This window comes from Dromaius novaehollandiae, chromosome 3, assembly GCF_036370855.1.
Source record: "Dromaius novaehollandiae isolate bDroNov1 chromosome 3, bDroNov1.hap1, whole genome shotgun sequence".
Taxonomy (NCBI): Eukaryota; Metazoa; Chordata; class Aves; order Casuariiformes; family Dromaiidae; genus Dromaius; species Dromaius novaehollandiae.
The window spans coordinates 121,160,218-121,183,765 of NC_088100.1; the positions used below are offsets into that span (position 1 = coordinate 121,160,218).

Sequence of the window (23,548 nt, forward strand, 5' to 3'; positions counted from 1 at the left end):
GTGTCACTACTAAACCCTTTTTATTCCTCTGCAGGGAAAGCTCTATCACTGAATCTGTCTACTCCTTCTCCCATCTCCTCCCCTTCCCTCCCCTCTGACTCTCAAAGCCAAGACATGAAGTTACATTTCTCTATTTCTTCCATCAGCTATTGTGGTATGAGAGTTCCACTAAGACATGGGCATGTTCCAAAAATAACATGCGAATAAGGACTTCTGTGTTTTTAAGACCTGACCCAAAATATTTATTTATCCAGAAGTTGAAATTCTCACGAACAATGGGTGAAATTCTGAGGACAGGAGATTTGTGGCAGGCTTGGACATAACATGGAATTTCAGGACAACAAGTGCTATAATACAGGCAATGAAGGATAAGCCTTAAACCGAGTGTCAGTAGAAATCTATATATTAACATCATTTTGTAAGTGGCATCAGTCACTTTTATATTAGAAAGGAAAGATGATGAAAGCATAAGTACACTTAAATAATAATAGTGATTCCTGCAAATACCAGAATGATTTACCACTGACAGTACAGTAATGGATTGCTTATGGCAAACAGGAGAGTCACAGTTTCCCAGGAGGCTTATTCCCCCACTGCAGGATACAAATAATTCCCATTGACTTCAGTGCCTTTCCTGCCGTGAAGGACTAGGAATTTACTGGCTTCAGTGGGAGTTACGAATAACTTCAGAAACTATCAGGAAAATGAAATCCTAAAGAAACAAATAAAGATATGCCTCTGACTGCCTAGTTTTTATATCTATTTCAAATATTCCTCTCACTGTTAGCAGGAAAAAAACCTTCATGCAGCTCAAACTTACCCATCTATAGAACCTAAAAATTTCAGCAATATCTACAAACAAACATATATTGTCAGACTAGAGTAGAAACAGCAATGAAAGACACAAGGACCTGCAAGGTTTATTGTGGAAGAAATTCTCCATGAAGTATTTGTCTCTTGGACAGATTTTATCAGCCAACAGCCGAGGTTCCTTCACATAGCAGATGCACACAGGACTCACTCACTAGCATTGTGTAATCATCTTACTGTAATTCTGCATTTTGCTTCATTTACCAGTGAAGAGCAATCACATAAAAAAAATAACCAAAATAATAGGTTATACTTTTTGCCAGTCCTATGTTTAAATTCCCATCCTGCCCATCTATACCACTTGTCTGGTAGTGTATCTGGTGCAGATATGACAAATGTTCTTCTTTGAGAACCATATTTAGTTCAGAGAAAAGTCATTGCTTGAAAGGAGACACAAGGGGTAATGTTTAATCTGGTAGACCAGCAGATGGACAGTCAGAGAGCTGCTGGCCTACCTCGTTAGGTGCATGGCATTTTCACCACAGGAGTGTGTTTTCCAGAAACCAATGATATATAGATGTGTGGCAACTAAGTGGGTGTGCAGAGGCCTGTTGTGGAATTCTTACCATCTCCTCTCAGACATCTAGCTGGATCAAGTCCTAATGACATGACAGACGACCACAGGATCAACTCCCGTGTAGCAACTCCTATGAACGGAGACCCTACTGCAAACTCCATTGGAATGGCAGTGCTGAGAGAATCACTCCAGAAGCACACCTGTCTATGGAAAAAAGAATTAATAAATTACTCTCAGACATCCTGTGAAGACTCCCACTGATACCAGTGACACTACGGAGGGCGTGAGGGAACAAATTGGAAAAGGCAGGGTCTTGTCTTTTCAACAAGAAAAAACAGTCCTCATTATATCTAAATCTGTAATTTTATACCTGACGTAGGATTTGGATTCAACTGAGCTTTTCCGAGTTAATGGAGACTCACAAAACTGAGTAAACTGAGGAAATACATCCTTCTAAATGTCACCTTTATGAAACAGATAGGGCCTAAGGAAGGGGTTTATTATTTTCAAATTCCCATTTAAAATTTTTCTTTTATTGCTTTGAAGAACTCTGTTGCCTCTGTGACCTCCCTGAAAGGTATCACTGTGGGGTGTCTCACATTCTACCAGAAACGTCAGATGAGATTTAGTCCCACAGTCCTCAGTAAATTGAAGAGAGGGGAGGATTGTGTCATGGTGAAGTGATTCGATAGTACCATAAAAACCCTACATTCAGCTGGAAAGGGAACAGCATCTCACAGAGTATTCGGTTCCATTTAGGCAGAAACTGGACCCTGAGAGATTAAAGTCAGTTGGCCCACAAGATTACAGGCAACTCATTTATTAGAGTTGTTTTGCCTTCATTGTTGAAAGTGTGGACAGCCTATATGGCTTGGCAACAGGTTCTGCTGCAAGGGGATGAAGTAAGGATGCAGATTGGTAAAGGACTTAGAAGTGGGTCGGAGGAGAGAGGCTTCATCGTCTCATTATTATTTTTTAAAATACTTGCCATTCACTCAGTTCCTAAAGCTCAAAAAAAGCATCTTTCCAGAGTATTTTAATGGGCCCTGGGGCTAGGCAGTTGTTGATGTGGATGAGTCGAGATCATCCACTACAGAGGCAAAAACAGCACGAAGCAGGGAAACTGTCTCAGACTTCCCTTGGCAGACTTACTGGCTGACTGTTAATAGGGAGATCCCACCTGCACATTTTATAGGGTCAGAGCCATAACTGGAGGCTACAGGGTATACAGACTCTTGATCATTCTATTACAGTAAGGATGTATATCTCTAGTTAAGCTTGCAAACAATGCTGAATAGCTACTCAGAAGATTAACAGGACCTCCTACTTCATGGAAACAGTGACTGTTTACATAATATGTAATGACAGTAAATCATAACAAATCCTAGGAGAAAACTCCAGTTGAGAGATAAAATAACATGACCTTCTGATTTTTCTTCTTTTCTCAGTCTTACAATCCATCTTTATTTCTCCATCCTGTAAGGATTTCTGCATATGCTTAGCTTTCAGCACACCAGTAACACCACAGATTTTAATTAGTCTAATTAGGTAGGAAAAAAAAAGTGCATGCATAGGGGAATGTCCTTTTTTTCCCCTCCTTTATGTTAGTTCCTAACATGGTAAGGTCTCTGTCCATAGCTAGAGCTCTCTACCACTGTGATACAAATAACACAGTATGTTCCAATTTGCAAGGTTAAACAATTAGCCCTCTAAACACAGGGCTGGTATGAAGTAGTGCCACTACTGATCTCCATTCCTATACTAAACTAGACCAGCTGAGGAACAGACCCTGCCTAAGGTGATGAGTTAATAGGCAAAAGAACTAAACAAACATACTTCTGTGGGAAAAATACTTGCAACTGGACAACTATTTTCTGAAACTCATCTGTCATTTGAAATTAATTACTGAATAATACCCTGCATCAGAAATCCTCATTCCATCATTTGCTATATTATAATACAACACAGTTTTCACAAGACAAGCAGACCTCATTACTTTCCCCCGGCAACTCTTCCAGTTTCTTTTGGTGCATGCATGTGTATGTGAGCAGATCCATGATTACACAATCGGAACTCAGATTTACTTAAAATGAACTGTTCTAGTGCTTATTTGCAGGATGCTCCTCCGAAAAGTTATCTTCTCCCTGCTCAGACAAAAGAGTCAAGGTTAAAAAAAAATAAATAAAAAGAAAACTTGTTTCTTCTCACACCTAGCATTTACTCGTGTTGCAGTTGCACCACCAAGCTAACAAGCTGCCAATCCTGAAACCCAGCATGCTGGCTGCTGTACAGACGTGTGAAAAAAAGATCCAGTTGGTTCCCGAGATCTTTCAGCAGAAGTATGTCTGCACTGCATTATGATGGAGCCCTGCCCTTTGGAAGGCAGGGATTGTCGGCAGCTGTGCAAGACGTGGTGCAAAAGGTCTGCATGCCTGCCAGGTGCTGCAGGGCTGTGTGTCTTTCACATCAGCAGGGAAGGAGGAGATGTGCTTCGCACAAGCATGGCCCGCAGCCCTCTGCCAGCCCTGGTGGAGCATCATGGCATCACGCACAGACAGCTAGGAGACTCCTCCAGGACAATCTCACAGTTGGGAGGGGGTTCTGGCTGCTTTTGGGGGTTTATTACTGATTTAGTCATTCAAGAAAGAAATCAAATTTGAAACAAGGACTCTCACATGTGAATTCACTATGCTTCAGCACTTGCCCAGCTCACATTCGTATGGCAGTTTTAAGAACTAGTGGAAAAGAACAGACTTTAATGACCATGCGTCCTTGTGCTCTGGAGTGTGGACTACAGCAACTAATAATAGATGAAGGTTTACATGTTTTTCTTGTGTTTCTGCTGGGGCTGCTATGCCATTAATTCAGCTTGTGCCTGGCTACTTATGTTAAACATTCCCTTTGTGGCTTTCTCTAAATCTTAAATTTTGCATGTGACCACATGTAAATGTAAATGTGTATTTTTATGGTCCTGTAATCTCAGTGCTTTTAAATCCCTGTTGCCTGAAGGCATACAGTGAGCTGAAGCAGAAAAGCTTGGTCAGTTTGTGATCATTTAGAGCTAGTTTATTTGCTCTTTCTGAGTGGATTCAGTTCCTGTAGGTTTTTGCCTTTCGTGTAATAGAGTAAAGATAAGATCTAGGAACTTAATTAATCCTGCAGGGCCTGTGAACAAGGCTCATTAAAAAATAGTCAAACACATTATATTTAAATACCTTATTTACAGGAATTTATACCATATTTCTGAACAGGAGATATACATGCCACATACTTATACCTTTAACCATTGTAAAGCATTTCTCTAAATAAAGCTGAAAAATTCACCAAATTTGAGCTCAAAAGCATCTGGATTATACATGTGAATAGCCTGTAGTTTTAAAGACTAGCTGGTAACAACCGAAAGTTGCCTCTGCAGAACACTGTAAGCTGTAGTGTCCTTTCACCTGCACCCAAAAGGGTGCACATGTTCTACAAAATCAGCATTACTGCAGCCCATATCCTGACCAGTAAACACTGATCTGAAGCAGTTTCTCTGAGAGCTTTCCCATGTGTCCAAGGCAGAGACAAATAAGGTATATGTGATCATGGATGTCTCCAAGAACCCTTGGCAAGGCTTCGTAAGGAGTCAGAACGAGGTTATTAAAAACCTCTTTCTGGAGTTACTTCATATCTCCCTGTAAATTTTCTGAGTCAGAAAATAGCAGAGCACAGGTTCTGATACTCAATGCCCATGAATATATAAGTTTTTATCATACAGGTTCTACAGTTGCTTGAGCACAAAAGTATCCTCAGCAATTTTGAATTCTCCTTCTTTCCTAACCCTTCATTGATTCTACCTCCACACTCCATCACAGAGACATAAGAAAAGCCAGGTGAACAGAGATCTTTGGAAGTATCTAACCCAATTTTCTACTCTGAAGAATGGTATGAGAAAAGAAACATTTGCTCATGGGCACAACTGATAGCTCAAATCCACATCCTTAAAGTGCCACCTGATTTCACTAAGCACTCAACATATCCCACCGACTCAGGACTTTAGGAATAAACTGTACCGTGCAGGTGATTAATCCCCAGCTCATATGCTGGTGCATTACTGGGTGCAGCCCTACATATGTACCGTGTGTGAGGAGGCTTAAAAGCCAGGGGAATTACTCTTGCTTCTTGTGACATCTTGAAGCCTTGCTTCAGAATTAAGCCCAGTCAGTACTTAACTTTGTTGTAAGTGACCGCCTGACCAGTGAGTAGGATAAATGATGCCAGTGGGATAGAAAAGCATCTTAAATTAATCATTTGCTTAATGGCTTTCCTAGAGAAGGATGGGTTTAAATACATATTTAAGGGCATTCTCTGATACAGGACTTGTGGGAGTGCAAACCCCATCACAGGAATATTCTTTCAAGAAAGAGCTACATTGTGTCACAGGTATTTTAAATTCAAAGATATTTTAAATGTAATTCATTTTAAATTCTATATCCAGACACAGCTGGTAAAAAGCAACCAAATCTTTACTGTATAGCCTCTTCAGGAGGAGGAATCTATTTTTGGTTAGGGTTTATATAGCATTTCTTACAGTAGGAAACAGCCTAGGACTGGGGCAATTGCATTCTAATGCTATATATATATTTGGTTTTGTGTTTGCGGGTTTTTTTGAAAACCCTCAGCTTAAAATTCTGCCTCAAAGGCCTCAAATTAATATTTTGTTAGCCATTTTAAAATCCTACTGTTAAGAAAAGACAAAACCTTGACTGCTTCTGTAAGTAGATCCATGATTTATACTGTGAAACACTTTGGCAAGAGCAGGAAAATCTCAAATCAAGTTACTCTTCAACCTGTGCTAATAAATCCTGTGTTGACATGAACTCTTTTTTCAGTGCTTCATTTTCAAGGAGTCATGTGGTTTTTTAATAATCAGTCTTGTTGTTTCCTCTTCATCCTATTCAATAAAGTAGCAATAACTGCAAAAGCATCTTAGGCAATGCACTGCAACTCAAATGCAGCACTGAGAAATATCTCTGTGAAATCAAGTTTAATGAGATATCAAAATATTTCACCTACAAGTCTTGCCTGCTGGACAGTACTTTAGAAAGCAAAGACAGTTTCCCTACTCCAGATTAGTCAACATCAGGTTCATTGGTCTAACATTTCACAAAATATTTTCCCACATTTGTCTGACTGCAGTTTGAAGGGTGTAGCTGACAACATAAATGTGCCCTAAGGTGAAAATCCCTAAACATTTCCCTCGGCGATCTTTGAGTCTGGACGTTACTAATGCAGATGTCTGTAATCAAGAGATCTCTGTGGACCTGCTAATTATTCCCTAGACTTTTCCACTAGTAATAAAAATCCCATTTGTTGCAGCTTGTTTGCGGAACTGCTTCCATTTCCACAGTGGTGGCATTAATTAGCAAAAACCTGTGAAAATTGTTGGAGTTTATAGGTTCAAAAAAAAAAAAAAACCACTAAGCATTGCTCCTAAATATTCCTATAAATTCAGCCACGGCAACAAGTCTTGAATGCCCAACTTTCTCAGTTGGAGCAATTTTTCATGCTTGTAGCAATAAGTGGGAAATAATGGGGGTCTCAGATTCACATTAGGTAAGTTGCTTCTGTGACCTCTCCATGCAGATGGATGGTGAATTTCTCAGATAATAAATCAAATTTCCCTGATGGTACAGTGGCATCTCTCACTGAGGCCCGTTGAGCTGCTGGCTGCCCTCTATTCAAAGGCAGCAGGCCTTTGCCCTGCAGGATGCTTTCGCTACAAATCCTTCACTCAAGATTTGGAGATATTAGGGCCTCTATAAACTGCCCAGGCTTTTTGGGGAACAGCCAGCATCCTGCTGGGAAATAGACACTTTTCAACTTCATTGACATCTGTCACACATACAAAGAATAGAAAATGATCAGAAAAAAAAGGCACATTATGACTTTCCCATCAGCAGGGCCAGTTAGGTCTTTGTTCTCAACAGATATTTAAAAGGTTCATCAGAGCTACCTTGCTTAACAGTAGCTTTACTCAGAGAATCTTACCTTTGGGTTTTAATGACCGTAGAATGTTTCTCTGTTCCTTGATACTTTTTGCATTCAGCTAACTTTCCTGTAGGAATTTCAAACAAAAAAAAAAATAGCTATGATGCTAGTTTTTCCATGCAGTTTTTATTAACTTTCTTCCGAATAAGTCCCTGCAAGCAAAACGACACCAATTTTTATTATCAGAAATTTATTTATTAAGTGACAATCTAACTCCCAGAATAGCAAAGCATTCATTTTTTTGGAGTTAAAGCTTTTTTCCCAAATGACCCTAAAATAAGCATGGGAAAGCAGTATTGTAAATATAGTAATGAACTTCAAGCAATATACTCTTTTTGCTCAATGTACTGCCTATATTAAATACTGGTTTGGGATAGGGCTGTCAAGTACTGTGCTTATATAACACAGGGATAAAACTTAAAATGATGCTCCCTTGCTAATTAAAATCATTTGTAACTGTTTTAAACACAGAGGGCAAAACTTCAGGAAAAATTTCCCCCCCTTCAAGTGTGAAGTATATACACAACTCCTTCATTCAGTTCCTTATTCATGCAAGTATTTCCCTTAAAAAACAATACAATTGAGTAATAAATCACTTGGTAGGGAAACAAGAGTTTTCAGCTGTAGCCTTGACACTCTGTGGGATCATGAGCATACTTCTGGGACTCAGTTTCTCCAACTGTACAAAGGGCGATAATGAGCAATGTAAGTGCTTTTATATGGCATTGTGATGCCTACTGATAAAAAGAATTTTTAATTGCCTTTACACTTATCCCAGAAGTGAATATAATCTACTCATTTTCAAGTTTTTCTGTTGTGTTCAGCAGAGCCAGCATAAATTACATAATTGTAGCTGAGAACAGGATTTGGTCAGCTGGCTTCACTCTTTGTATCAGTTCCACCCAAGACAACAAACTTGAACAGTGAGGTGAATGAGGCAAGCTGGGCTTGGCCAGTGTTTAGTATTTCATACAAAGACAATGTTGAGTTTGATCTGGCAAAAGTGTGGGGAATAATGTGCCTACCCAAAGCAAAACTGGTGCAGAAATCTCAACATGCCTGCTCAGCTACAATGACAAAGACCTAGCACTACCTAGGTGCCTGGGGAAAGGGATTCAATTGCTGGTGGTTGGACAAAGAGGAACAACAACAGGCTGGTATCATCGGTCACTGAATGTTGACCATGGTATAATATTTGCAATTTAAGATTAGATGTAAGACTAGATGAGTAAAGGATAAGGTGGGCTTAGAAACGGGCAGATCGCTAAACCCAAAGCCAGATGGTGCACTGGTTTCCCGCAGCAGCATGAGAGCCTGAGAGTCATACAAATGAGTCACACCTGCTGAAAGCCATCCCAACAGAGTGATGAAGGGCAACCTGGCAATGAAAAGCAGTCTGGATCCCTCCATTGGGCGACAGATTTTTAATAACCTTTTCCCCTACTAGTTGGAAGTCTTTTTTCTAAAGGCTGAGCCCGAATGAACAAACTTAGCACTGTAAAATTTAGCACTCTTCAAAGTTTTAATGTAAAACACTATCAAATTCTACTGGGCAGAAAATGTGCTTTCAATGAAAAAAAACTCACTGTTAAAAATTAACATACTGAAAGCATTAACATAGTGTTTAAAAGACTAGGCTCTTTCCAAACACCTAACAACAAAAGTGCCTACAACATTCCAGAAATAAGTTTTCATTCAGTCAGAAGTTGAACAGTTAAATACCTTTAAAGGTCCAAAGTTTAATGATTCAGACCCTGGAATGACTTTTTAAAGCTGCCTAATTCTGCTAAAGCGTGTAATTTTTTATAGCGAATGGGATCTTCTGAAATAAAGCTGCAGCCTTATCTTTTTAATTATGATTTCATGGACTGCCGACAGAATGTATTTCACTGCACACTTCCGTGACAGATCTGGGTGTACATGAACACAGCACAAGGCTGATGCAGCTCAGTTTATCATTGCCAATACTGCTCATACTCAGAGCTCAGCTTGGAGCATGTTAGAACCCCATGAAGTATTTAAGCACACACTTCAGGTTTTAGGATACAAACAATGTAACCGAAGTGAAAGAGACTGTTCAGATGCTTAAAGTTACTCACCGCCTCAAGCATTTTACTAGATTAGCCTTAAGTACCCGCTATCTTGCTGGATCAAACCCTGACACAAGAGCAAAGAGGTATAAAACTGCAACAAAGCCAAATCAAGCCAAAGGCAGCACTGAAGTAAGTCAGTGGTCTTGCTAGCTAGTCCAAAATTTTTTAAATGTCAACCCTGCAATTACGTATTGACTCAACTGGCAAAAAGGTGAATGATTCAAAATCATTCTGAAAAGATCATTCTATTTTATGACTACAGCTAGTATAAATATTCCAAAACTGAGATTTTCAAAGGATTGTTTTGTTTTCTGTTTATTTTCTATTTTAAAAAGTGCCAAATAACCCCTCAAACTCTATCTTCTTTTGAATGGCTACCTATTTTACAACTCTGTGTGGATGACAATTCAGCACTGAGATTTGAAACTATCTAGATATTCTGGAAGATAAATATTCCAGAAGTGTCCCTAATAACATGCAAACATCTACATACACTAAAGAAGTATATTTAATACCAACAGTCAGTGCACAGCTAAGGTCCTGAGGCAAACAGCACAGATTCTAAAACACATGCATTGATCTTTTTTAGTATTATATCATTATGATCTCTTTTTAGCATTATTTAGATTCAGAAATAATCTGATACTATTGTTCCAATGTGTCCTGAATATAAGAAGAAACTGCTATCATTCAACCTATTGTCTTATTCCATGGAAAAATTTCTGGCTTCTTGTTTTGTTCAGGAAAAAACCTAAAGAATGCCGAACATGTCTTGCTGTCACTCAAGCACACTAAAAACTAAGCGATGTCACTCCATTCCATGGATCATAGAATCTTCTTTGTGTAAACATGTTTAACATTTTCAGACTCCCTTTATACATGAAAAAAATCTGGCAATCATTTCCCCAGGATTCTCTAAAGAAAATGGGTATACTTCATACTGCTTTGCTGTAAAGGGGAAAATTCATTCATTCTCTGACGTCTCTAGCCTCTTTGCAGTTGCGACAGCAGATAAGCTAATGACCCAGGATTTGCAAGGGAACTGCCCCATGCTGCGGCCTCCAGCTTTGCCAGGCCACACGGAATGTCTCATTTGTCTCATTAACTTCCCACTGTACCAACCAGAAGTTTATTATACAGTACTTTTCTCTTTCAACTTTTACAGTTCATATACCTCAGCAGGAGCCTGGACACAATGACCCAGGACGGCCCTTCCAGTCCTATGTTCCTATGAGATACATGAAAGCAAATCACGAAAGCTCCATAGCAGTGTTTTGGGAAACTTTAGATGAGATGAAGCACAACAATGGTACGTACAAGCTCAACAACAACTGCATTCAATGTAGTATGACAGACACAAACTATATTGTGTTGTTTATAAACTACACAAACATTTCCACTTGATTTCCCAAGGAAATGAGGCTTATGCAGTCATGCTGCTGTCTGTTCATCTGTCTCCCCCTAATAACTTTCAAGCCTCCTGGCACATTTCAATGCAAGTTGTCAGGGGAGAAGCAGAAGTCTCGAGGATAACTGAGTTCCTACAGATCTTGTGAAAATCAGTCATTTCACAGAGGAAAGAGACCTAAATTAGTGCCCCCAGCTGAGGAAAATCTCCTTGAAGGTGTGGGATCGATGGTTACTTGTCCAATCAGTACAAATCAGCTTATTGCTAGCCTACAGATCAGCACATGTGTGGCTCCACAGCAGAAATAGCACAGACTGCCCTGTGCCCTCCTGGTCATTAGAGGATCTGGAAGGATCCAGGGGTCTCATGAAGATCCCTAGAAGGTGCAGGGGAGACAGAGGACACAGTTTCATAGGAAACTGGGCTTCCACTACTCCTGGAACAGCTTCTTTTATTTTTTTTCATATAATGAGCAGGATAGCTTTTGATTTTAGCCCCTTAGCTGTACTGTTTCTGCTCTGTAAGTTATTTCATTAGCCTCAAAGGGATAGGAATCCAATACACAATCATTCAAGAATGCTTGCTCATGCTATTGGCTGCATTTTTCACTTGAGATAAAGAAATTTATTACTGGGCTAGTGTTTGCCCTGATACTTCATTTCAGTGCACAGATAATACAAAGGGCAAAATGCATCACATTTATTTGAAACTGTATTGTGAAGAGGTCAGCCATGAAAACAACATCTTTAATGGCCTAGGTTTGAAGGCCAACACTTATCTCAGAGAGGGGTAAGTGAAAAAAGGCCATGAAATACTCAAATAAGAATACTTAAAAATAAACATGGATAGAAACCCAGATCTGTGACAGAGAAAGGAAAGACATGTATAAACATGAGTAAATGAAAGAGTAAACATACAAGACGAAACAATGTACAGCAAAAACTAAGCTGGAATGAGGCTATTTCCAAATCCAAACAAATGGAAGTCTATCTCAGGAGAAATGAGAACAGCTTTTAGCTACATAGAAGTGCAGCAATGAGGAGCCAGCTCAAGCTATGTACCCAAAAGCACTGTCAAGTTTGCTACCATATCTGTACTGCTGAGTATTTCTTGCCAGGATGCATCATGCTAGCTAAACTACAATAAAAAAAATGCTCCATTGTGGTAGGTCACCTGCTTTCTCATTGATGTATTCAGCAGTCATGTGCTGGGACCCTTCCTCTCTCATACAAACATGATGAAAATGCTGTTGTTCTCATCACATGTGATGGCTGCACAACTAGTTGTGTCATCTAACATGCAGACGCAACCCTGTTAGGTGAACAGATACTGCTGTTCAGATGATGGGGACAGACTGGGGGTCTTGGAAAAGAAAGCAGCAATATGTGGTGCTAATAGAACAATTCAGCCAGCCCATAGATCCCTAAGGTTAGGTTTAAGGGTAGTGGAAAGGCTGGATTGAGGAATAGATGGAAGTCACACGTTAGACACCACTGCGTTAGCTCATGCTAGGATCACACCTTCACCTTGCAGTGCTGACATACCTAAAATGATGTTTTCCTAAAACAAGGTTTTCTTCTCACCTCAGACCACAGTGACAGCATGCTTTGTCCCAAAAAAATGGCTCAGGATTCCCTCAGACCTTTCAGAGACTGTTCTAGAGAGACATCCCGTTCTCCTACCCTTCCAGTAATTTATTAAACCATACAAGTCTCAGCTGATACACAAGGTTTGCTCTTTCTCACACTAAAGTTAAATCTACCTAATTCTATTCTCCTGCTGCCCATGGCTCAGGGGTGTCTTTTGGAACCAGTCCATCTTTCAGCTGCTAGTTACCTCCCTTACGCCTCCTCCTGCCTTCTCTTTTTGTTCCCAGATCATATACACCAATACTGTCATATTCAGGGGCGTTCTGATACACCTGCTAAACTCATCCTAAGTGCAAAGCAAAACCAGAAGACATGCCTTGGAGAAGTGCTGCTGATATGCATCATATGGAAAAGTTTTGTGAAGATAGCTGACTTCAGCGTCCTGTGGAGCAGTCTAAATCCTGCTGCTGCACTTGAAAAAAAAAATTTAAATTAATACCTCTGGGTGCAAGAAAAATCACCCTAAAGATAGAAATAACATTCTGAAAAACATCTGACACGGTTTCCAAGCCACTAAGAAAGTCAAATAGAGCAAACAGTGCAGCAACCCGAGAACTGAGCAGAAGGAAAAGAATGCTTTAATCCAAATGTACCTTGAAGTACAATACTCATGGATCCATCAAGGCCTGTCCTCATGAGTGAAGAGCTAGCAAATACTTATACACCAGGAAAAAGGGCAGATTAATTGCAAATGAGATAAACAGAACACTGATGCCAAGTTGGGGGGTCCTTTAAGTCAGATTAATTCAGTCAATAAATTAAAGACTGCAATGCTTTACACATTTGGGATGGAAAGCTTCCCTCCCTTTCCAAGTTATCTGATTCTTCTTATGAAGAATTACAGTACAGATAAAGGTTTTCTAGAGACTGTTTTTGAAAAAAGTTTACACTTGCATTCTTTGTTGAAAGCGAGTTACTTGCTACGGAGGTAGTCATATTTTTAAAGGATTCACCAGCAGATCTTGTTATTAGCAACTGTTTAACCATTCTGCTAACAGAGCATTACTCTCAAGAATTAATGAATGAATAATTTTGCTAAAGTAGTGTTTTTAGGAAGGACTGAGTCCAAATGAAACCACAGTCCAGGCATCTGAACACACAACACATCCTCCTCCAAACCCAGTGTTATAACTCAGTTGGATGCTGTTGCTAAAGCCGGCCTGTTATTTGCATGGATATGAATTGTGAGAACTGTTTTTTTTTCTTTTTAATGAGTTATTGATTTCTGAAAATCACTCAAGGCAGAAAATCCATACATTAACAGGCTGGCTTAACTCACCAAGATGTGTTATTTTATAGCACTACTGAGAAAATTCAATAGATAAAGTTCTTTCAACTGCTCTAGACAAGACAGATCGATGTGCCTCTTAGACAGAAATCAACGCTTTACAGCACTGATTAATAAGGAAATACATGAGAGACTACTCCCTCAGAGGGATTAAGGTGTTTACACTTTTTAAGCATGACAAAGACCTGAGATACGGGACCAGGGGGTGAAGCAGATATCCTGTTTATTGTACACAGTACTCCATAGATTTCCAGCAGATTGCCTTGTATTAAAAATTACAGGGCTTGAAAACTAAGAGCATTTGACAATGTAGAGGAATATACTTTCAAACTTAATAATAAAACATTAAAGCAGATGAGTTTTTGAAGGAAAAAAAAAAAGAAAAGCAGTAAGATCTTTGTCAGCTAATACAACTCCCTTAAAATAGTTGAAACACACAAGCTCTGCTTCCAGTTCAGGAAAGCATCCCTATTCAGAAAAGGTGTTTATGCACACATTTAAATGGTGCCCAACAGAAGGATGGATTTAAGTATGTGTTTAAGTGTTGTCAAGATCTGGATTTGTCAGCCTTCTATAAAATAAATGTGTTCAAATATATTTAGAGTAGATTCCCATACTGAAGAAACACAATGGTAACAAAACTCAAAAGGACTTTGGGGGAGTATTTTTTTTTTTTTGCTTTTTTCTTAAATATCCCCACATAAAATATATAAATTAAATTGATACTTCAACCTTGTTAGGTGTTAAAATTACTCGCTTTCTTGTGACTTGTTAACTGACAAATATTTCCAAGTTAAACACTGATTTTCCTTCACCTCCTTTTATTCCTTTCCTCAGCAATCTCTCGGATTATGGGATTACAAATGGATTACATACATAAACCACTCATTTCAGGTGTCACGGACTTCAGAATCATTAGGTCCTTATACAGTAAGCCTACAACAGCCAAATCAGACTACGTCCTTAGAGTATGCTATTCCTTTGAGACTGAAGTGGTTAAAGTTAGCGGAGGTACGATCTGGCCCACTATCTGGCAGGAAATAGTTTCTCAGAGATAACTGAGTGGAATTCTATGGCATGCAAAATAGATATGGTCATATTAGATAGTCTTGAATTCCCTTCTGACCTAAGATCCATTAATTTACTTATGTTTCCTTGGTAAATGAAAGAGTAACTTTTGACGAGATGCAGACATATCTGCATCTTCACTAAACTACTGCTGTACTTCTTGAACTCAATATTGTCCCAGCTCTCAGCTAACTTCACTGATTTTACTGACTTCTGTTTATGAAAATACTCAGAAAAATGAATAAAATAAACACAGCAACCTATGAAAAACATTCAAAAATTAAGATGTCAGTGGAGTAGACAAAGCCCAGAGCAAAAATCTTCTAAATTTTGTGCCTGCTTTGCTAATCGCTCCCAAGAGCAGAGTTACTTGCTTCATTCTCTGCCTCTTTTTTTCCTTGAAAAAAAGGAGAAATGCTGCCTGCTTGCTTTTCTCTCAAGCATATTGTAAAAATTAATTGATTTTTGTACTTGCTTGATTTCTTTAGTTTACTCAAATTTAATAAGGCACTCATCCAGCAAAGCTTTTAAGCATATACTCCAAGAACAAATGTAAAAACTTCTGTAAAAACAAAACACCTTGAACCTGACCTTCACAACTGTGATCTTTCTTCCTTTTTTTTGTGCACTCTGAAGTTTACAAGTAAATTTGAGGATTCTGCTTAAAATGGATTTCCCTTCTACACTTGCAGTGAAATGATCTCCAAGAGTGACTCTGCCATCCAGCTTGGCTTCTCTGGAATCAGTGGAGATTGCATTGATGAATGCAGGGAAGAGAAAAAGCTTGTGGGAGAGAGACATAAGGGAGATAAATGGGGCTTTTATGTTCCTTCTGCAGTGAAATGCGGGGTAATGATACAGAATGGCAAAAGGAAAGATTTGGAACTGTGCAGGGTTCACCTATCCTGGTTTCTAAGGAATAAAGCAAAAAGGAGCCCAGTGACCATACACTACAAGGGGGACGCATACCCCTAAGTGAGAGTGCCTATGTAGCAGATATAAGGCTCATGGGAACTGTACCTTGAATCGGACTCTCACTGGCAATTCAGGCTCCCACATTAAGTGTTGTTCTAATGTTGCCACTAGAAGTCAGTGAAGAAGGCTCTTGGTTAGACAGACTACTGTCAGACCACTTTATTTGGAGCAACTTCTGAGAACCATAAAATACTGGGAATAAAGTGAACGGAGACAATATTCTGTGTGGAAGAATGCAGAATTTAAAAAATCCACCATAGTCAAACCTCTTGAGAAATACAGAGTAAACATAAGGAAAATTTAAGCAGCATTTTCCTTTCTAGCCAACCAGAAAATAGTGTCCTTTCTGGCAATGGCTGCTTCTGAAGCCATTAATGATTTAAATAGTTTAGTTAACTCAGGCAGGGGAGGCAGACTATTAAATGTACAGAAATTCAATGACTACTGTACTGAAACAGTACAGAAAAGAAGATGGAAATATTCTGTTACTAATTGATAGCTGAAAACACAAGCTGGTATGAAAGGATCAAGCTGATGTAGTGTGGGAAAAAAAATGAGAGAAATATTGTTCAAAGATTTAGGAATAACCCAATTAGAACTCGCCAAGAAAAGGAAGCTACTCTACCCAAACTGAAACTCAGGGAGCAGGGAAAATTCTGACAGCCATGATAGACAACATACAGTAGAAACATACACGCAGCAAAAGTATCACTATTCGCAAAAACAAGACATAGTTCGTGAATATAAGAAGCCAAGACAACATCTAGCATTTGAAAAAGATACTAGAGCTGCAATGGCTCACATCACTTTGGCATTCGCAAACTCTTGCAAGGGAGGTACTGGACAAAGTCCAGCACAAAGTCAAAGGCTACTGCATGACTAGCTCAGAAAACGTTGCAGGACATTAGATAATGCTGCAGAGGATCAACTGACTACTGAGAAAATGGAACATTAAGTTCAGGTTGGACACAAACACACAAGACAACATGATGCTAGAAAGAGCAGTATTAGTGCTATCTTGTCAATATTAGCAGAAATAGCCAACAAATAAGCAAAACTCTTCTCCTTACTAGGGAATTGTAAACTAAGTATCAGAGTAGATAAACTAGAAAAAAGTATTGCGTAGCAGTACCAAGAGAAAGTATCTGCTGCAGTAAAAACATGTTCCTGAGTCTTTTTAAGACTGTACATTCACTGCAAGGGTATGGGACAGAAACAAATGAAAACTTTGATGTAATCTTTCAACAGCAAGCAACATCTCTGAGTACACAAACCTCAGAGAGCCCAAAGAGGATGGTTTATACTTCTGGTAAAGTGTCCCTGGATGCTACTAGAAGATTTGGATAGGATTATTGCTTGAGATCACAGAATGAGCGGAAGATCCAGGAATCAGTTCAATCCCCAGTTAACACAAAGGGAAAAAATGTAGTCCTTCAGCTATGTATTGGCACATCCCCACCACGACCAAAAAAAATCCTTCCAATGTGTAAAAAGGCCAAAACTTCTATATCTGAAGGGAAAGGCCTTTAGAAAGACAAGTTGATGTCCATACTTTTCTACACTGGATACATCAGGAAGGTTCAGACAACTATGCTCCCACACTGCAGACTAATACAGAAAAAGCTACCCAACACATTCAAAGAGCATCAGACCCTTTGACTGGGCATCAGAAGCAATACAACCATGAGAGCAAAGATCCCACATGTAATTGCCATGATTCTCTGCCAGCACCTAGGTCTCTGTATCACAGGCTGCCCTTGTTTCTGTAAGCTGTCATTTAAAGCATCGTTTGCTCACAAGAAAACACAGCAGATTGGATGGTGGTTTAGGCTGAGCAAAAATGCAGGCAAATCGAGGCAAATATGTCAAGGATATCCACAATGTGCTTCTTCAAGATGAGAGGATGGGATAGATTCCTCAGTCTTGCCATCCAACAGTGACCTGAGAGGACAACGGCAGGGAACAGTCCTGAGGCAAAAACATAATAAAGAATTTGAGAACCTGAAGCAACAGGTTAGCAATTCCAGTCCCAAGGTGCGATTACAAACTTAAAACTGAATTCCCTTGGAAATTTCCAAGGTGGGTATTAGCAGAGCCCTGGCAACAAGGATGCTGAGGTTTCCAAAGACTCACAGCTTCCTGTAGTAGCACACAGCTTCCTGAGCACTAAATGCATATTACTAATTAGTTAACACATACTTAGACTGTATAAAATGTTGTATTAGGCTAATGTTTTATGGGAAACTATCTTTAAAATGATTTATTATGAACCAGTTGGAGTTGGATATGTCATACAGAGCCTCGTGTTAAGCAAAGTGGGGTCTGTCAGACACCTTGGCTCCAAGCAATTTCTGTATGGCAGAGGATTGGATGCTACTCTTGCTTTTTCTATGTTTCTCAGTGATGAGAGCCCTCTGCCAAAACATGCAAGGTTGTACCTATATCAAGTTCACGGTGAATGAGGTAAGGCTCTGCTAACTCTGATGTAATCTGAAATAAATGGGATGGACAAATGATCAGATTAAAGAAGTGGGTCAGATCTGCTGCTGGCGCCACTCCACTGACGTCAATGGAACTAAGCTGATTTACACCATCTGAGTATCCAGCCCGGAGGTTTCAATGTATTTAGACAAAATAAATGAAAATGCACATAAAAAGCTCCCCTCAGAAAATCCTGAGGCAAAACTCTTCATTCCAAAATAAGGTAAATAAATGACAAGAATGTAGTTACGGCAGACATCACTCATTACAGTTCAGCAATGGAAAGAATAAAGGTCAGGGCACCCTCGATCTCGAATTGCTCCTTACACTTCTGAGTGAGAAAGAAACAGATAATTCAGCACAAAACAACCTTAACTCTGACCCAAAATAAATATCTTAGCAGTAGCTCTTACTGGAATGAACAGGTACTGTCCTGTGCCTCATGAAACATTAACTTCTATCCACATCAGACAACTGAGGCTACAAAATAAAGTTTAGCTTCTGCCCAGAACTCTGCGTCACACCTTTACTACTGAAGAAAAGCAGTATTTCTAGTCTATATGCAGGAATGAAAATTTTTCCAGAAGCAACTCCACATGATAGATAAACCTTTGGATAGGCCTCAGACTTAAGTTCACAAACCCACATCCTTATCCTAATTCTAATACATTTTCCTTCAGAAAATATCTTTATAATTGCTGCTTCTCTAAATAATACTGTGCAAATATTATGGTCAGTCAACATGTGTACATTGTAATACTTTTAAACTGTATCCTCCATGAGAAAATGGCTACTTGTTGAGAGTGTAAGGCTGCCATAAGAAATGAAAAATCAGATTCACTATAATAAAATCAGAAAGTACACACATTTCTTTGCGTCTAGCAAAAATGGGCCATATTCTCAAACTGTTGGAAATCAGAGTTGCCCCACAGAAGTTACCACAGCTTTGCCACTCGGACCAAGTGAGGATTTGCCTTGGTGCATTTATCATACAAAGAAAATAAAACATACCCTCAGACTTTTTAACGATAGGGATCTAGAGATGTGGAATTTCAGGCAAGTTTAGACGTACTTATTTTCATGAATGACACCAAGCTGCATGTATTCCATACAAAAGCACTCTAATCTATGTTTCCAGTTTACTTCATCCTGAGCAATTCCTAGGTTGCTTCTATTCATGCTGTATTGACTCAAAGCACAGATGTTTCTGCTGAGGACCTAAAAGAGAGCTGGAGCTCATGTCTTAAAAATCCATCACACATTCAAGAAGGGGTCAAATTAGTCTTGCCAGACATGCAAACTTAGTCTGGCATCTCCCAAATTCTTACTACTTGTATTTGCCACAGTAAACTTAGGTGTGTTTTATATATACACAACCCAAAGAAATATTTACAAAGTAAGGATATGTGTTTATATTTATATTATGGGGTTTTTTTTCCTCCCAGGAAAATAACTATTTTCCACTCCTAAACTTCAGCCTCAATTTTGAGGCCTTGTTGAGCCCTGCCTTCTGCTGTCTTCCAGACCCAATTTATACCTGCTTTGTCCTTCAGAGAGCATGAACAAGAATGCAAACAAGGGAAGGCCGACTTGCTAGTGTGATCTTTCCTCTTCTATGAGCAATTTAGTATTATCAGTCTTGTGTGTGTGTGCGCACGTGTGCACGCATGTGTGTGTATGCGTGCACGCATGCGCGTGAACTAGAAACCCTCCTCTCTGAACATCTACCCTTGGTAGCTGTATACAGAGTAAGTCTTGTGCTGATTTTATGCTGCCAGCATTCCTAAAATGTTAGAGCTAAGCACAGAATTTGACCTATAGCACAGTGGAGGAAAAGTTCAAACAGAAAATGAGAGATCCATACCACAGTCTGAATTCCAGTAAGCAATTTCCTTTTCCCAGTGTACCATAGATTCTCACCAGATAGGCAATAACAGACAGAAACCTTGCCAGTTTTTATTTTATTTTTTTATAACCCATAAAATTTCTTCAAACAATTGCACAGATTTTCAAGCTTCCCTTTGATCAGTCTTTGCAACAGTGATTCCAGGCCTCTGTCTAGGTATGATTCCTCAATCCCAACACATACAATGGAAATGCCCTAGCCTACAGAAAGCCTTCTCATTAAAGCTCTAATCTGTTCCACTACATTCTTGCAAGACAGAATTATCCAGCTTTAAAGCATGCCTCAATAGTGAGCCGTAATAAGACTGATAGAAACAGCTTAAGTAATTGGATTGCTATATGGTATTGAATGTCTGACAACAAAAGATATCAATCTCTATTCTACTACCGCATCTTTGTTCCAGCAATGAATTCATTTAGCAATGCACTTGGAGGCTTGCAGTCCCTGCAGGAGAAATAACAGACTGCAGACACAAAAGCAGGGCCATCTGATGAGCACAGAGAAAGCGACTGTGCCATTCCAAGAAGTTAATTACAGTGAACAAAAGCACAAGACTATGACTTGTTGACCATTACCATAATCACATTACTATAGTCTTCTTTTATTCCCAGCAGCAGAGGGTCTGTTCTCTCTTTCTATTTGGCACTGTGCATTATATCAGTGTTTTGTCACCTGAAATGTTCTGTAGAACAGACCTCCCTCTAAAGATGGTTGGAAACATCACACTTCCTCTGCTTTGGGATTGTTTCTTTTACAATTTATTCTCTTAGGGTTGATTTACAAATAACGTAAGAAGATTTCTTTTAAACTTGAATGAGGACAATTGCTCCAAACATTTTCTGCAAAAGAAGATCTGTAAGAATGTTTGCCTATGAAAGATTGTGTGCATTTATGACATATGATACTTCTGTTATTAATGTATATTATTGTAATCCAGACAGGACAGAATGGTTCGTGACATATAGCTTACACTCGCAATTACTTTTGGAGCTAGACATATCCCACACTTACATACATTTAACAACACTTCAAATCCTTACGGCCACTCCTGATTTACTCTACAACAAGGTGGCTCCTGGTCCCTTCTAATAACACTTGGCTTTCAACAAAAGTAAGTTAAGAAATTTAAAATGGATATGTAAGTGGAAATAGTACTTGGGCTCTGTGTTTTCATATCTGTTAGACATGACAATGTGTCAAGGGGGTTAGGATTCTTGAAAGGAATTGAGGGAGCTGGGTGGTATCTGTGTCTGGGAAAACCCTCGCCTCCCTCTCCATATGCCAGGGGACAAATTTTTAACTGCTGTACATCAGCCTGGCACAAAGTTAACATATCTGGTTCCAATAACTCCACACATTTCATACAAAATACAAACAAAATAAAATGCAGCTAGATCTCTTCTTCAAAGTGACTTAAATGGCACAGGGAATTAATTCCCAACCACTCAGAATTACTCAAGCAGTGCTGTGCCAAAAGCTGTATGATTTTTTTTTTAAACTATCACCAGCTTGAATAGAGCAGTAAGTACTTTTCAACTTGGAGGGTGGAGAGAAATGGGATTGTCTGCAGCAGAGAAGACAGGAGCAGTGTCCATTCCTCCAAGAAAGCTCCAGAAGCAAGAGCCCAGATGCTCTCCAGGAAAAGGGAGAAATGAACAAAACCATGGGAGAGTATCAAGATCACCAGCTCTCTCTGGGTGTCCAACCAGTGGCCGGGAAGAAAACGGACAAGTAGCCAGGACCTGCCTGAAATTCATCCCAGACTCATAATTTCTCTACAGAGGGTTCAATCTTTCTGCTGTTTAACTTAACATAAAGATCAAAAATTAGCTGCACAACCGTCTGCCTTTCAGCTAACCAGCTAGCGTAATCCAAGGAACTGTCATGGAAACAAATGAATTGCCAAGTGCTAAGTCAACCATCAAGCCTCAAAAAGAAGCTCAAGTCTATCTAAAGCCTACCTTGTCCATGGTTGGTGATTGCCTTAGTCATTACATCTAGTCATTACAGCCCACATCCTGCCTCTGTAGTAAACCCGTCTCTGTCCCATATCAAGGACAGGGAGGCTTAGTGAAGCATGGCTCTCCAGGCCTCCACTGCCCAGTGTAATTTCTACTTTGCTAGAATGCACCTCACCCAAACTGATCCTTTTCGCACCCCAAAAAATCTCTTGTCAATGAGCCAAACCCTGAACAATCCCTATCAAAGCAGGGCATGCTATTGAACAGAAAATCACTGCAGTCAACCAGCAGAGCCCTGGGGAGCCCTGTATGACCACAGGACAGTCTGATAAAAATCATCCACTATTGACTGGAATTGGTCTCTGCGGTATGGTCTGACACACCACAGCACATTTACTGTCATACCCAACCCATATTCCAGCAACAGCCCATCAACACTAAGAAATAAAAATACTCATCTCTCATGAAGTATTTTTCCTCTCCACAATGTCGATGTGCTAAAGAATGCTGGTCACAGTACCCCAGTTTTCAGACATGGAAACTGAGGCACCAGTGTGGCTTACTGGCCAGTTAAACCTGGAGAGGACTGTGGGTCTCTGCTCACCAGGTCCCCCCTTCTTTCAACTGTGAATTCAGGAATCCCAAAAAGTTTTATTTGAACTGTGACAGCTTCTAAATCCAGGCCTAAATTTTTAAAAGCAGCGCTGCTGGTTTGGAAACACTAAGTGGTATAGGCACTTTCCTATGTAGAATAATTATTAAAATCAGCAGTGCCTTAGGCTCTCTTGAAACTTGCTGAAGATTTACTCTTTAAACAAGAAAATGATTTATTTCAACAATTATCTTCAGGCGGATTAAATTATGTGCTTTTAGGGCTCTTATTCACCACAAAATTAAGAACACTGGGTGCCAGCCATGGAAGCTCCATGATCCTTTGAGACTCAGCACTGGCGGAGACTCATCCTGATCCAGGAGAAAGAACTGTCTCTTTCCCATGGCCACAAAATGCCATCCCTGACCTTCTGCTTGGCTCCGCCATTCGCACAAATCCTTCAGCTTCCCCCTTCTTGACCTCCTGCAAGTTCCAATGGACATATAAGGCACATGGCTATGCAGGACCACACTGGGCATGCTCTGGGTTGATGTCATGACAGAAGAGTTATGCTCTGAAAGGACTGCCTGATTACAAGCCAGATGCCCCAAAGCCACAGCATTTCCTAAAAGTATCTAAAAGCTCTAGAAGACCTCAGATTTATTAAGGAAGCAGTAACGTTCAATGAGAGTAGGAAGACTCCAGCAGGG

The 23,548-nt window shown here is 39.7% G+C and overlaps 1 long non-coding RNA gene across 6 annotated transcripts in view; it reads right to left on the reverse strand.

Moving 5' to 3' along the window:
* Positions 1–895: 895 nt before the first annotated feature.
* Positions 896–23,548, reverse strand: part of LOC135327961 (uncharacterized) — a 41,907-nt gene continuing 19,254 nt past the window's right edge. For 4 of the 6 annotated variants that reach the window (XR_010388647.1, XR_010388646.1, XR_010388649.1 and 1 more), the window contains exons 3-5: positions 7,418–7,484; positions 3,376–3,531; positions 896–1,591 (exon numbers count right to left, since the gene is read on the reverse strand). This is a non-coding gene — a long non-coding RNA (uncharacterized LOC135327961). Of the gene's footprint in view, positions 1,592–3,375; positions 3,535–7,417; positions 7,485–23,548 lie in introns of all 6 variants that reach the window. The other 2 variants (XR_010388650.1, XR_010388648.1) reach the window with 2 other exon arrangements.